The 15225-nt window shown below is 41.5% G+C and overlaps 1 protein-coding gene and 1 long non-coding RNA gene across 10 annotated transcripts in view; one reads left to right on the forward strand and one right to left on the reverse strand.

The window, feature by feature from the left end:
• Positions 1-1551, reverse strand: part of NR2F1 (nuclear receptor subfamily 2 group F member 1) — a 12549-nt gene extending 10998 nt beyond the window's left edge. The window contains exon 1 of the mRNA XM_083151792.1: positions 1-1551. This exon is cut by the window's left edge and continues 621 nt beyond it. The gene's annotated coding sequence lies outside the window, so the exon portion shown is untranslated.
• LOC146017235 (uncharacterized) overlaps positions 1-15225 on the forward strand; it is a 73144-nt gene that overhangs the window by 802 nt on the left and 57117 nt on the right. For 2 of the 9 annotated variants that reach the window (XR_014450134.1, XR_014450140.1), the window contains exons 1-2: positions 1790-2947; positions 11176-11243. This is a non-coding gene — a long non-coding RNA (uncharacterized LOC146017235). Of the gene's footprint in view, positions 1189-1789; positions 2948-7173; positions 8201-11175; positions 11244-15225 lie in introns of those variants that run through there. The other 7 variants (XR_014450146.1, XR_014450110.1, XR_014450116.1 and 4 more) reach the window with 7 other exon arrangements.

Consider the following 15225-nt stretch of genomic DNA (forward strand, 5'->3'; position numbering starts at 1 on the left):
GCGATGATGGGCAGCAGGGTGGCCGCTGCTGCTGCTGCTGCTGGGTGGCTGGGAGAGCCGGCGCTCCCCCCCCTCCTCCTCCTCCGGCCGTCTCTTCTCTCCAGTGCCGTCTGTGCTGCTGGCTGCTCTCCGGGCTGCAGCAGGCTGGGGCTGGCCCTGGAGGAGGGTGCAGCGTCAGATCAGGCTGGGGAGGCGGCAGGAGTCGCAGCTCCGATCTCCCCAGTGCACGCAGGAGCAGGCATAGGACGGCCAGGGGCAGGACCGGGCTGCTCAGCTCCCTGCTGCTGCTGCTGGACACTGGCTGCGATTGGATGATACTGATACAAATGCAACAAAAATAATAATAATAACTGGAGAAAAAAATTAAAGAAAAAATAAAATGAAAGAAAAATGAATAAATTCAGAGAGAGAGAAGCGGATCAGGGTGTGTAGGTGTCCGGGGGCCAAATCCAGGGCAGGAGGCAGCCAGCCATTCAGAGAAGCAGCCTGGAAGAGCCTGAGCCAGAGGTTGCAGCCACTTCCCCTGTCTCTCTCTCTTTTTCTTCTTTGATTTTTTTTGTCTCTCTCCTCTCTCTCTCTCTCTCCCTCTCTCTGTGTGTCTGTCTCTCGCGTGTTATGTACTATGTCAGGAGGGCGGATAATCCCCGAGCTGCCATCACAGGAGCAGGTGACACATGTGTCAATAATTTAAAAATAATAATAATTCAAAAGTCATTAAAAAAAAAAAAAAAGCAAAAATCAGAACAATCCCCCAAAAAAGTGCAGCAGCAGCGACGAGCCCTCTTCTTCCCCAGCGGCTGCTGCTGGCGCTACTGATCCTCCTGCCGGCCACCAGCGCTCATATGCGGGATTGCTGGATGCGGGATACACACAATTCTTTTTTTTTTTTTGAAGTCTTTTTGTTGTTTCTGTTCTTTTCCTCCGTTGAAGTCTATGAGATGTCAGTGATATAATGCAGCGAGAGCGGGTCCTTGTCCAATCCGGGGGAAAAGTCACTGGTGGAGGCTATTGTCCTCCCGGAGCCGCGGAGGGATGGTGCCAAGTGGAGCAGAAAGCAGGAATCCCACTCATCCTGAGAGGAGGCTGCAGGAGGCTGGAGGTGCTGCTGCTGCTGGAGCGGGAGTGCAGGAGGCTGGTGGTGCTGCTGCTGGTGCGGTAGTGCAGGCTGGAGGTGCTGCTGCGGGAGAGGTAAGGGGGGACAACAATAATAGGTAAGGGGGGAATAATAATAATAATGGGGATGATGATGATGATGATAGTCAGCACATAAGAGAGGTCCCCGCAGCCTCCCAGCAGCTACTAGAATATGCAATAGAGGGAGAGCGAGTGAGGGGGACAGCGAGGGGGACAGAGAGAGGACGGCAGGCACACACACACAGAGAACGCCTGGCACAGCAATGTTTCCGAGAGGGGGATCTGCGCGAATGTCTGTATATACTGAACTTTGACACTACTATTGAAACTGACACGTTTCTATGGAGATCGCTGCCTTATATGGAGCTCATGTCAAGGAGCCAAGCGAGGGGCTGCTGGCAACTGATCATCAAAGGCGACTGACTGGTCAGAGCCATGCATGGGGGGGAGAGGGAGCCGGGAGGCTGGGGTTAGCCCAGCCTCCTGCACCCCGATTGGTCGCCTGCCTCTCCCCTCTCTCTCCCCTCTGCTGCCTTGTTACCTACGGCTGGGGCTGCAGGGAGGGGGGGACCGAGGAGGGGAGGGGGGGCCGTGACAAGCGCACTCTTCATTCACAGCGCCCTTACCCGCTGCCATTACTCTCAGGGCTGATTAGTATGGGTCGTCTATGGGCCCAGCGCTGCACACATGCTCTACTTGGGCTGGGTGATTGGGGGGGACATGAGGGGGGACGTGGAAGCAGAGGAGGATGAAGATGTACAAATGTAAAACACTTATTTAGAGTCATGCCTGAGCCTACCCCATTCTCTGTGCTGTGTGGGGCAATGACCAACGTGACAAACATACATATCTATCTATCTATCTATCTATCTATCTATCTATCTATCTATCTATCTATCTATCTATCTATCTATCTATCTATCTCTACACACAGACACCACCCCCCCCTGTCCCATGGAAGAATGAGGGAAAGTTTGCAGCGTGTGGGATACAGTCAGACAGCAATGTACTGTAACAATAATTATTAATGAAACAATGATAAGCTCCTTTTTGTTGTCTGGGAGGATGAGAGCTGAGCTGGAGTCCCGAGCACAGGCCGGAATTGCTGGATCGTGCTGCCACCTAGCGTACACAAGGCGAGCACAGGCTACACGAGAGCAGCCAGCTCCCAGCATGGGGATCCAGCAGGATAATACACCTTGCAGCAGTGCCAGGGATGAGCTCAAACTTTCTCCTCCTCGGCGGCTGTGAGTGTGAGTCTGAGCTGGTCCTGGTGACTCTCATTCACAACATCTTATACAGAGATTCCCAAGGCATCTTACCGAGTGATACAGAAGATGAGGATGCAGTTAGTTATTTGGGACTTCTCACTCTAAGCTGTAACTATGAGAAGCAAGTTTTTTTTTCTGGACCCCCCTCTCTTAGTGTAGGGGGGGGGGGGGGGGGCTGGGGAGAGGCACTGAATCTATTAGAGTTTCTGATGATGTCCAACCGAATAGCTAAGGGTTATTTCTTTCCCCAAATAATGGGATTTTCAATGGGTTCATGGTCCCTTTGTACAGGGTCTGATCACAAGGATGTTATTGACTATGCAACAGAGGGCTGCATTGCTCCCTCTCATCTCTGCAAATAAACTCTTCCCCCTGCCTGCTGGTCAGAGAGAAGGTGCTGGCAGAAAGGGGTCTCCCTGTGCAGCATATAGACGGTGCAGTAATGGGAGACCCGGGGAGGGAGAGCACAACAGAGGCTGGACAAGTCCCTCTTCCATTCCCAGCTCCCGGCAAAGGCTGCACATCCCAGGGACCTGACACTGGCAAGTACCCTCACTGCTTTCTCTCTCTCCATCTCTACTTCCATCACTCTCTCCAGCCTCGCCTGGGCTTAGGTTATCTCCCCCTGCTCTGGATCTCTTTCCCTTCTCATTCATTTTATTTTATTGTCACATATATGTATACCTCCTTTCATTTAAAAGAGATTTAAGGACGAAACAATATCAGTGTGTTATGTATTTATTTGATGACTGTGTTTGTAGTACAAAAATTGCTATTTATTTGGACTTTACCTGTTTATATGGACAGCAAACAAAATCTAGTCATGTGTGTGTATAACAATGTGTTTTATCTGTTGCTGTGATTATTATTGTACAGTATGTTCTACCGACGGTGCGCCCTTGATGGTGAGGGCCCCTGTAGTAGAGATAACACAACACTAGGGTCCTGGTCCTTGCACTGTTCCACAAATAAGTGAAGGGGACACTAATCTTGTAAGCAAGTGAGAACATTTACTAATGGTCCCAGCACTCATCTACAGTCTACTGTTTGGTCAGCTAATGCAAAGATCAATGCAAGTCACTTTATCTGTGTGATAATGTCAACAGATATATGGTACAGGGACACACACACAGAAGAGCAAGGGGACCTCGTTCTAGCCATATTATCTTCATTCTCATGGCCCCTGTTACTACTGTCTGTGTTGCTGACATGAATAAGTGTTGGGTTCTCTATGTGTTCTGTCATTTCATATATGTGCTGATTCTCTACAGCAAACTTTCCCAGGGACTTCCCATGGATCGTGTAGCCACTAAACACACAAGTAGTCTTATGTACATAGTGTTCCCATAGCTTATAGATTTAAAGTCCGCTGTATTCACATAAATACTTATAGGTTGATTCCGGGCTACTTAATGTAAATCTTAATTTATAGAGAAAGGCATTTGTCAGGGTTACACAATATTGTTTAAAAGGAATATATATATATATATATATATATATATATATATATATATAAAAGGTGATATATTTATCTTATTGTTGTTTAAAAGGAAGATATATTTTGAATTATATCTGAAATCATATCCGATAGAAGAGATACAATCCTGTATTTACCATTGAGACCAAGCAGGGAAGAAGTTAGTTCCAGGTACAATGTAATATAACAACAACCATTAAAGTGATGGAAACACCAGTAGGTCTATTGTTTAACTTCACTTTCTGCTTCAGTTGTTTGTGGATTGTTAACTATCCAATGATAAACAGATATCTATAACAATGACTGGAACCTAGTTTCTGATATATTCGTATAATATATTTTTATTATTAAAGGTATCACAGTAATATTCTAGTGGTCACATGACTCACTAATCAGTAACTGTGTTACAAGATAATGGTCTATGTACAACAAGAACATGTACATTTTCACTTTATTGGTAAGATGATTAAGAATAATTCATATATTTTATTCCGAAATGATCTGTATGACGAGTGTAACAGTTTATGAACTGATGAATTTCAATATTTTGGTCATTTTGAACAGATTACAAATGACATTGCTATCAGTAAATGAATAGCTGGATTAATAGATGCACTGAATACTAAACTTTGTTAACAATTTAGTTTACAATTATATTATAAACCAATATATGGGGAACATTTTCTACGTTTGAATAGCACTGAAAAAAAATAATAATAACTTCACTGGAACAATCGTTGGAAATATATTGACTCAATAAAAGTCCACTTTGACTATACATAAAATATACCCAAGGGACAAACATTAAGACGACACGAATAAAATAATGTAAACATACGAAAGTAGACAACAATATACAACAACAATATTCTACATTCATATTTCTGTTATAATGATGACTTAGAACGTTAGGACAGAGGTTATGCTGAAGTTAACATTTAAGTGGCAAATAAAAACTGACTGAAGATTATATATATATATATATATATATATATATATATATATATTACAGTATTTAATATCGAGGGGGATGAAATAATCTAGCTATGTATAATATTGGAAGTGGACAGTTATATTTCGCCTGTGGGAAACTCTTCTCTCTGGCACTAGATCACTAAAAAGTTGAAACATGGAAAAATATACTTCTGAACAGCGAGATAAGTCCTATAATAATTTAAACCAACAGTTGGATATTATATTATATATATAGGCTACGATATATATATATATATATATATATATATATATATATATATATATATATATATATAAAATGTATTTATTTAGTTCATTATTTATTTATAGTCTGAAAAAAGAGAATGATCACAGTACAATCTTCCCAATTGCCCGTGCGGTTCTTTTTGTTATTAGGAACCCCTCATTTAAATGCAATATCTCAATTATCTAGAACTCCAAAAATCAGTTCAGTGAAACTGCAGCGATTTTCCTCTCTATGGCTTCATACAATAAATATACCTCTGCATTGTGTGCTCTCTCTCTGGGGGAGAAAAGTGTGTCTAATTTAGCATAACTAGTGAGGTCCTAAACAGCTTGATGTATCCCAACAGCTTTCTGCACAAAAAGAAAGATCTGCCAGTGGCCTAAGCCCGGACAGTGTGGTTCCTATCTGGGGGGGTGTAAATGGTAAGCAGTGGCGTTAACCCTTCAGAGGGATCCTGTGGGGCTGAAATGGAGAGGTCTATTGTAAGATATTTGGACTATACTGGGATCAGGTTGGTGTGAAAGAGACGAGAAGGTCACTTGAAGTCTCCTTTTATCTACTCCCATTTTCTGTCTGGATCAGCAGCTTTGAATAGACACCATCTAATCGCTCTTAATAGGAAAAAAAGCTCTGGAACCAACTAAAATGCTCCCATTCTTTCTACAGATAAAATGCATACACATTGTGGATAAAGTAATCTTGACAGTACTCTAAACCAAACTTAAATAGGCTTCAATAAAAAAAAAGTCAGTACATGTAGAAAATAATCACTTCATTTACTGTATATAAATACAGATATATTTAGGATCTGTTAACTTCAGTAAACTAATTGCTTTAAAGTAACAAAGTTTTTGATAGCAGATATTTTTCACTACCTTACTGGGGCGAAAGTACATTATACTTTACGCCAGGTTTACTACTCAATAATTGCGTACAATGTGCAACTGGAAATGAATAAGAGATTATGTAGAGAAAAATGCTGGTCTTGTGTTATCTTTTTAAGTTCACAAGTTGCTGCTAAAAAGCCAGGAGATAGCCAGAGACCGTGGGGATGGTACTGGGTGCGGGGTCGGTCAGTCCTGGAAGGCTACAAATTCCTTGTAAAGAATACTTTGTTGCTAAGGCGACCGGTAACATAATTCAATTTTTTTAGAGAAGATATATATATATATATATATATATATATATATATATGTGTATGTATATATATGTGTGTGTGTGTATATATATATAAATTATATATATGTATATAGATCTATCTATCTATCTATCTATCTATCTATCTATCTATCTATCTATCTATCTATCTATCTATCTATCTATCTATCTATCCACACACTCACACATATATAGTGTCTGATTGAATGTATTTTTTGTGTTGGACTAATGTAGGGATATCATATACAATATCATATCATATACAACACTGAGTACAACACTAATGGCGCAGCGATACTACTGTCCTTGTATCACGTCCACTTATTTGTTGGTGCCCACTGGTAAAGAGGGAAACCTTAAATTCATTTTTGTTCATTTACCCAGGAGAAAGTAAGAACATGGTCCTCAGTGATTTCCCTACATTAATTAAATCTGCAATAAGAACGTTCTTATACTACGATCTATGACACTAAGGAGGATGACATATTTTTCTATTAGAAAGTCTTCTCTTTCAATCTATTAAATATCTGCTCGGTCTCTTATTAATAGGCTTTGCTGCTTTTATTAATATAAATGATTCCTTTATTATAAGAAACCATAGAACACATTTTAAGCTCTGAGCCTCCGCTTTAGAACCCTGAACTCGCCCCATATAGTACATTAGCTTTCCCATGGAACGTATTTGAAATCGGTCCTACAGTATATATATATATATATATATATATATATATATATATATATATATATATATATATATATTTATTGTGATCGCAAACAGACCATGCTGCTTCCTAGGACTCCGACTTTCATGATGTCATCTCTCTTATTACCTGTTGTTTATGTAAATGGGCAAATTAGCCTGAAACTAGCTAGTTGGATGTAATGTAATTGAGGACAATGGAGATACATTGGCTTTTCCAATTAACTGCTGGTTGGAGTTTAGTTAGAAGGACTGTCAGCCCTTGCGATGGGTAATTGTTTTATTGCTCACTAAACTATCATTCACTTAGAACATATGTGCTAATTATTCTGGCCGGCCTCAGGAACAGGCTCTACAAATCTATTAGCCCATATAATGTATATGGTACTTGCTGGCAGGGGATCCATCACAGCACAGGGCAGTCATATAACCAGTACATAGATACCCTATATATAGGATACATTACTAATACATACATTGCTCACGTCCTAATAGGTGCTATTATTATTTATATATCACTTGCATGTGTAGGAATGGATGCACAGTTTGACATTTTAACCATTCTACAATTTGGCTGAAACATAATTACTGAGGTGAAACTTAACTTTTGGGAGCAATATGGAGCTTTAAGGGACTTCAGTGGCAGCTATGGGGTTAAGAGTTTGCCTATCCTCACCCTCAGGTAATTTTTTCTCCTCAGTTGGGTTCCTGTGGGAGCTGCAGATTGTGCAGAAGGTGGTGAGGTGGTAGTAACACTCCTGTGTACACAGGCTGTCTCCTAACGTGCTCCTCTCATCAGCTTAATTCGCTGTAAGGAGTCCCTCTGCCTGCCACATGGTAACATAGATGCAGATATGATTTGCAGACAGACAGGTGCATGCAGCAGAAATATACCTCAGGTGTCTACCTGGGAACAATGAGAGAGAAGGAAGGCTATTGTCACTGAGGGGGATCAGGTTATTTTCTGTCACACTATAAATGCTGCATTTCACAGCAGATGTACCCAGACTTCTATTGCACACTTCTCTGCACTTCTGTTATATTAAACTTGCATTTATTTATAGCAGTTAAGATAAAAGTCAATGGTCATTTTTTTTAAATATATTTTTTATAGTTGCATGTGTTTCTACAGGACACTGGTCTGTTCATGTAGGACTACATGTCCCAGCATAAACATCTGGGCAGAGACAACCTGGGATTCTTTAGATGTTGTAGAACTACAAGTAGCAGAAAGACAAGTAAGCAATAGACAATCTGTTGTTCTCCAGATGTATTGGAGCTACAAGCCCCAGCATTTGCAGTCTACTACTAGTTTTAGTAGCCACAAATGTTAAAGTACACCCAACCAACCAAAGGTTAATAATAATAATAATAATAATAATAATAATCATTAGATTATTATTATAAATAATAATAACAATATTAGAATTTCAAAATAAATATTGCATAGAGAATTACGGAGAAAAATAATTGATATCAGTTGCTGCCCAGTGGAGAGTTTAGCCTAACTCAATTCTTTATAGATAATTTACAAATACAAAATTTAATGGCAATTAAGAGGATATTGGCCAATATAGTCTGATATTTTTATTTCTAAAAATATCAGCATCTTTTTAATCTTTAAACTCTTGTCACCTTTGAGTTGCTTTATGTCTTTCCAATGCATGCTGGTGTTCCAAGGCTACTGAGAAAGACTATTATTATAGTTTATTTATATGGTGCCACAAGGGTTCCGCAGCGCCTAACAATACATAAATGAACAAAATTTTTTATAAATAACCTAATACAGGAGAAGACAATTTAGGACAAGTACATGGTAAATAAAGACAGTTCCATCAGGGGACAGGACACTGACACAATTATCAGGGTGGCAGGGATATATTATAAGAAAATAAAAGCACATGAAGAGAGAGGGCCCTGCTCGTGAGAACTTACATTCTAAAGGGGAGGGGCAGACTGACAGAAGTGACACAGAAGGGGTAGACGTGAGCAAAAACAGAAGGGTAAGAGGAGAGATGGCTGAGCTTAATGAAGAATTGGGACATTATTATTTATTTAGTTTCTTATATAGCGTAGCATATTCCGTTGCACTTTACAATTGGAAACAACAGTGATTAAACAGACTGGGTAGATACAAACCAACATGGAGGTAGGAGGGCCCTGCTCGCAAGCTTACAATCTATTATTATTAGTTTCTTGTACATACTCTATACATATACATATTCTGCAGCCCTTTTCAGAGTATAGTTGAACATTCACATCAGAGAGCTTACAATCTATATTTCCTACATGTTCACACACACACACACACACACACACACACACACACACACACACACACACACACACACACAGACATTCTAGGGTTAATTTTGCTGGAAGCCAATTAACCTACCAGTATATTTTTGGGTTGTGGAAGGAAACTGGAGTACCCGGAATATAATCACGTAAGTACGGGGATAATATACAAACTCCGCAGTTAGGGACATGGTGGGAATCGATCCCATGACCTCAGTACTGTGAGGCATTACACTGTCTTGAGAGCCCATTTAAAGTTTTGTAGGGAGGTGGAAAGTCTGATAGACAGGGGTAGAGAATTCCAGAGATAAGGAGCACAATAGCCAAAATCTATTCCACTGATCTACAACTATTTCTGTAATTCTTCTAGTTATTTCATATCCTCTTGTTCTAGGACCAATAGAGTTATTTCTTTTTTTCTTATGCAGTGATTTACCATTCACATTAGTTTCTGCCATAGTGAAGCTTATATTCTAAACTCTCACGGTTCCAGAACTGCAAGTCCCATCGTGCCAAACTAGCCAAAGGCAACGCGTATCTCCATTAGGAACCTATATTTTTAACTGGCTAAGCATTTATTTTGTGGGAGCAACTACACCAGTTTTGATGGTTCAGATGTCATTCTATAAGGTGTGTGATGTAGATCTGCAATGGGGCAATAAAGATGGTGTAATGATTAGCATTACTGCCTCACAGCACTGAGGTCATGGGTTCTATTCCCACCATGGCACTAACTGTGCGGAGTTTGTATATTCTCCCCCTACTTGCGTGGGTTTCCTCTGGATAATCCGGTTTCCTCTACAATCCAAAAATATACTGGTAGGTTAATTGGCGCACAACAAAATTAACCCTAGAATGTCTCTGTGTGAGTGTACATGTAGTAAGCTCCACTGGGGCAGGGACTGATGTGAGTGTTCAACTATACTCTGTAAAGCGCTATACAAGAAACTGTTAATAAATAAATAATAATCTGCAATAAGGTGGCAGAAGTTTGAGAAATACTCATGTTATGAATAACACATCAAAGTTGTGATTTTGTTTTCCAATAGAATAAGTATTGATTGTGTGTGTGTGTGTGGTGTGTGTGCGTGTGTGGGGGTACACTTGTTCCCTTTGGTTTGTGATTTGCAGTGAACCCTTGCTTATTTTTTCTGCCCTAAGTTCAGTTGATATAATGAGATCTTTCTAATACTTTCTATTTTCAGTAAACTTTTAGGATATAGTAACATTTTAGGATACCATAAGCCAGTGGTTCCCAAACTGTGCGCCTAGGCTCCCTGGGGTGCCTCGGAGCACTTGCAGGGGTGCCTCGGTTTGGTTGTCCAGAACCAATTCAAATTATTTATGGTCAATGTAATAGGCAAAATCAGTGCTGGTGGCTTCCAGTTTTTAAATACGTGGATAAACAGAAGTGAATCCTGTCCCTCACCACATAACTGGACCAAAGGATGACATATAAGCACAACTTATTTCAATTTAATATTATTTTCTGAAATTTTCGGTAGCAAACTTTGCACCTAGGGGTGCCTTGACAAAAATTCTGATAATCTGGGGTGCCATGATGCAAAAAAGTCTGGGAACCACTGCGGCGTAAGCAATAAATAGATCAATGCATTGTTGAAAACACAATCATTTTTTTTTGCTTGATTCTATGGTGTCTAATATCTCTTGTATATGTTTCACATTCTGGATATTTTCTTTAAAACCTGTACATTGAAAATATTTTTTTAGATTGTACCAAAATTTTTCTTCTATTACACATTGCGCAAACAATTCTATGGCTTTGTTCAGCATCGGGATGAAATATACAGTGCAAAAAAAGCTTAACTTGAGACAAAGCAGTACTATACTAGTTTTATAATATTAGTTACATTTATGTTTGTAATCAAATGCTGTTATTTATGTTTTATTGTAGAGATCTACACGTCTTTGATATTGATGTATTCTCCATTTACAGAAGTTAAATAGCAAAATCAATACACGGTAAGTAAACTTTTTTGAGTAATGCTGTGTACACACGGGGGCGATAGGGGCTATAATCGCTGGTAATATGGTCGCAGGCGACCATATTGCCAGTGATTGGAGTGCGCACCAGCGATAAATCGCCGGGTGCGCGCTCCCGTTTTCTGCCCCATTGTAATCGATGGTCGCAGGAGCTTGCTCCTGCGACCAGCTAATTACCTCTGCGGCTCCCCCAGCAGAGGATACTTTTCATCAGCGACCATCTCTGGTCGCTGATGCAAAGGAGACACTGGGCAATATATTGCTCAGCAATGTATTGCTAGCAATATATTGCTGAGCAATATATCTCCCCCCGTGTGTACGGGGCTTTAGTGTACTATTTAAGCGGCATTAACCAAAATGTAATCCAAATGATTTTATAAAGGATGTTTGTGCAAGGATCTTTTACAGGGATTGTGCATTTTTACTCTGCACCTCTGTTCCCGGAACACAAAAATATGGGGTTCCTCCTATATCCTTCGCACTTCCTGAATTAAGTTGTTGAACTATACAGTACATTAATCTGCTATTATTCTATTAACTATTTACTACTACTATTCTAAACTTTATTGCTCATATAGCGACACCTCACATCAGTGCATTTGCGCACACGCACACACACACACACACACACACACACACGCGCGCGCACACACACACACACACACACACACACACACACACACACACACACGTTCACTCACAACTGGAGCACTAGGAGAAAACCCACACAAACACAAGGGAAGAGCATACAAACTGCACACAGATAGCGATTAATGCTGTGAAGCAGAAATGCTCTTCACTGTGCCTTCATATTGCCCAATCCATCCAATACTCCTTATGGGGCTTTATGGAAAGGACTGGAAGGGGCGAGGCCCCCCATGCATTGCAAATGAGATGGTGCCTGAAAATGGTATTGCAAGTCATATTATAGAAAATATGCCAATACAGTTTTTGTCCAAATAGAAAAAAAAAACATATTTGTTTCCATGCTTCCATCTTTCTACGATGTTCCGCTGGGACCACACACTCCGGTGCAAAATTCCGAATGGGCAAAAGCCGTGCTGGATTTGTATATCAAAATGGACAGCTTTTGTGTTCTTTCACACGGGCTGGTCACGGGGTTATGGTATAAAAAATCGACAGTGTCTAGGTCTACAATCATATGGTCGTCCACTAATGGTCTACAGTCACAAGGTCGACAAGGTCAAAAGGTCGACAGGGTCTAAAGGTCGACATTGAAAGGTCAACAGGGTCCAAAGGTCGACAGTCACAAGGTTGACAGGATCCAAAGGTCGATAGGTGAAAGGTCAACCGGGTCAAATGGTCAAAATAAAAAAGGTTGACATGGTCAAAAGGTCAACATGGAAAAAGATTGACATGAGTTTCTAATGTTTTTAGGGTGTCTATGACAACATGGACACTGTCTAAGTGGACCATGTAGGGATGCCAATCCCGGGGAATTTTTTCAATCCCGGGATTCGGTATTGAAAAATGCTCAATCCCGGGATTCCCGTGATCCCAGGATTGGCTTCCCTAATAATAAAAAACACCCTGGCTGCCCGCATATTTGCTTACATTTGTGGAGCCAGGTTGCTGAGCGGGCGGCCGATAGCTTGGTCCCTGGTGCAGCCGGTAGCTGGGTTGCTGAATGGGCGGGTAGGAAGTCTCATAAGGCGGGGTGGCAGGGAGTGCTGGGTGGGAGGGCTTGGTGGCAGGGAGCGCTGGGCGGGTGGCTGGGAGCGCTGGGTGGGCGGGCGATTCGGTGGCCGAGGCGGATGTGCGGCTGTGCCCTGCGCAGCGTGACGTCGCAGCGTGACCTCGTCACGCTGCGCACCGCAGTGTATGGGAGAAGCCGGGCAGCGTCTGAGTGCTCAGATGCTGCCCAGCATTAAACTGAGCATGCGCAGTTTAATCCCGAAATCCCGGGATTGGAAATTCCAATCCCGGAATTGAAATCCCGGCGTTTTGGGGGCCAAATCCCGGGATCCCGCCGATCCCGATCCCGGGATTGGCCACCCTAGTACCATGCTTTGGGCTCGGTGCCTTGCTGTGCTCGGCACACTATTTTGTTCTCCCTCCACGCCCTAATGGATGGTAGGCCATGAAATACCTCATGTCGGTGCATGTCGACCTTTTCCATGTCGACCTTTAAACCCCATCAACCTATTGTCTTTCGACCTTTAAACCCCGTTGACCTTTTAATCAGTCCGGATACCGGTCACAGCATGCCCGCTGAGTAGCAGTCAGATCTATCCACTGGAAAGGATTGCTGCTGGCCAGGCTACCAGCTTCATGTCTGAGGTCAAGTAATAGTTGTGTTGCAATTTCTAGATGCTCTATGGCCCTTATTCTGGTTCACTTGCAAAGGTAAATTCCTTCTGAAATGGACAAAACCATGTGCACTGCAGGGGTTGGGATCATTTGGTCTACAGTCATTAGGTCGACACCATTAGGCTGACATGGGAAAAGGTCGAAAGGTCATTAGTTCGACAGGTCATTAGTTTGACAGGTCATTAGTTCGACAATGTCTAGGTCGACAGTCAAAAGGTCGACATGGGGTTTTTCACTGTTTTTTTTACCTGAATTTCAACACAGTTGATGTGGACACAGTTTAAAGTGCACCGCATCCCCTCACATCACTCGATGCACTCTCTATGCATCAGGCACGGTGCCTCACTACACTTGGCACACGATTTTATTCTCCCACCGTGCCCTAGTGGATGGTAGGGCATGAAATACCACCTGTCGGCACATGTCGGCTCCAAAAACAGTGGAAAACTCCATGTCGACTTTTTGACTGTCGACCTAGACACTGTCGAACTAATAACCTCTCGACATAACGACCTGTCGAACTAATGACCTTTCAACCTAGAACTATGTTGCCATTTTCCCATGTCGACCTAGCGATCCCAACCCCTGCAGTGACCTAATGACTGTTGACCATCATGCTGTAGACCAAATGCCCGCATCCCCACTGCAGGTGAGGCAGATGTAACTTGTGCAGAGAGAATTAGATTTGGGTGAGTTATTTTATTTCTGTGCATTGAGAATAATAACTGCTTTATTTTGACACTGCAATATAGATCTCACTTTCTAGTAAAACCCTGACCAAATCTAATTCTCTTTGCACATGTTACATCTGCCTCCCCCCCCCCCCCCCCCCGCAGTGCACATGGCTTTGGCCTTTGAGTAGGAATTTGCCTTTGCGAGTGAACCAGAATAAGGGCCTCTGCACATAAGTTACTTAAGTAGTACAGATCTGTGCAAGTTGTATACCCCATTTTGCTTTCAAATCTTTGACTGCAAACTAGAATATGAAAAAAATACCACGAATAAGGATCATCAGATTCAGAAAGGAGGATAGGAATCTCAAATATTAAGTAAGATTCAGGAATAATAGATATTATTTACATCAAGGTAAATATCATCAGATTCCCTTTATGGGTTGTGCTGACAAGAAAAAATGATTGACATGACTTTCTTAAATTGTTATTTTTGAAAATAGTGTCTTCTTATTTCCACAACGCCAGAGACAGATACGGTACAAGAGCAGCTCCTCATTCATCCCCAAAGCTGTCCATGGCCCTTAGAACTTTAGAGCATATTCAGTGACAGTGTGAAATATCATAACATAACATAGGGAAATAAATATATAAAAGATACAATAATTATTGTATGCCTATGAAATTTGGTTTGTGAGCATGAAATTAAAATGTTTACACCTTCAAAAATGTATCTTACATCTGAAAGTTCTATCAATGTTACTTCAACAATAATACAATTGGAGCAACAACATACAAGTCAAGTCTCCCTTATCCGTGTATTCCAAAACACAAAATATTCAGAAAACCGTGGTTTTTCAGAATATTTTTTGTCCCCCCCCACCCCACCCCTTGTTTTCATACTTACCTCATCCCCTAATGTCCATCGCAGCCTTCAGGCTCCTCTTCAGCCGCATCTC

Source organism: Crinia signifera, chromosome 1 (genome assembly GCF_055691185.1).
Source record: "Crinia signifera chromosome 1, ASM5569118v1, whole genome shotgun sequence".
NCBI lineage: Eukaryota > Metazoa > Chordata > Amphibia > Anura > Myobatrachidae > Crinia > Crinia signifera.